Source organism: Gadus macrocephalus, chromosome 13 (assembly GCF_031168955.1).
Source record: "Gadus macrocephalus chromosome 13, ASM3116895v1".
Taxonomy (NCBI): domain Eukaryota; kingdom Metazoa; phylum Chordata; class Actinopteri; order Gadiformes; family Gadidae; genus Gadus; species Gadus macrocephalus.
In genome coordinates, this window is record NC_082394.1 from 2,554,619 (window position 1) to 2,555,339 (window position 721).

The 721-nt window shown below is 42.9% G+C and overlaps 1 protein-coding gene across 1 annotated transcript in view; it reads left to right on the plus strand.

The window, feature by feature from the left end:
• iqsec1b (IQ motif and Sec7 domain ArfGEF 1b) overlaps positions 1–404 on the plus strand; it is a 7,829-nt gene extending 7,425 nt beyond the window's left edge. The window contains exon 7 of the mRNA XM_060069337.1: positions 1–404. This exon is cut by the window's left edge and continues 1,191 nt beyond it. The gene's annotated coding sequence lies outside the window, so the exon portion shown is untranslated.
• Positions 405–721: the final 317 nt, after the last annotated feature.

Genomic DNA, 721 nt, shown 5'->3' on the forward strand with positions numbered 1-721 from the left:
TATATCGTTGCATATAGTATTTTGTAAAAATAATGATAATATTATCAATAGTTATTATTATTACTACAGAACAAATGGCAGTCTATATGGCATCAATTCAAACTCAGTATTATACTCTCTCTAGTGTAGTTGACCTCGTTTCACTATTAAGAAACCGGTAAAGCTTTGTAGGAAGTTTAGTGGGTCCAAATGCTCTACGGTTGCCTTCGACATTAGGACGCCGTGGTGGAGTGGATTCGGTCACACCTTCCTCTACAGCACTCCGGCAGAGAATGTTCCGCGCTCTTCCGCTGGTTGAATGTCTGTTAGCCTATTGCCCCCCAGCTGTTTTTTTCCATCATCGTTTGATTTGTTTGGAACTATTTTATTTTCCTTCGTCCAATAAAGAAATGCTCTGTACATCATCCTCCTAACTGACTTAAGCGTGGCTCTCCAACTGTTATCACATTATTATTTAATTTTTTTTAAACATGCGTGGTGTTTTTTTTTTTTTGGGTGCTGGACTTGAGGTAGTTGCTGAGGAAGGAGTCCGACCGTGAACATGCACGTCGTGCGATGGGGAATCTCAGCAGGCTGACGATTCTCCCGCCCCCCTCTCACCAATAGAATGTCTCTTCACCGACGATTGTCTGCCGTAGGAGCAGTACTAGTGTTTGAACTCTGCCTACTCCCCTTCCATCGCACTGGACCACAGCTGTAGTAGTGCTGGTATAGTGTTTAC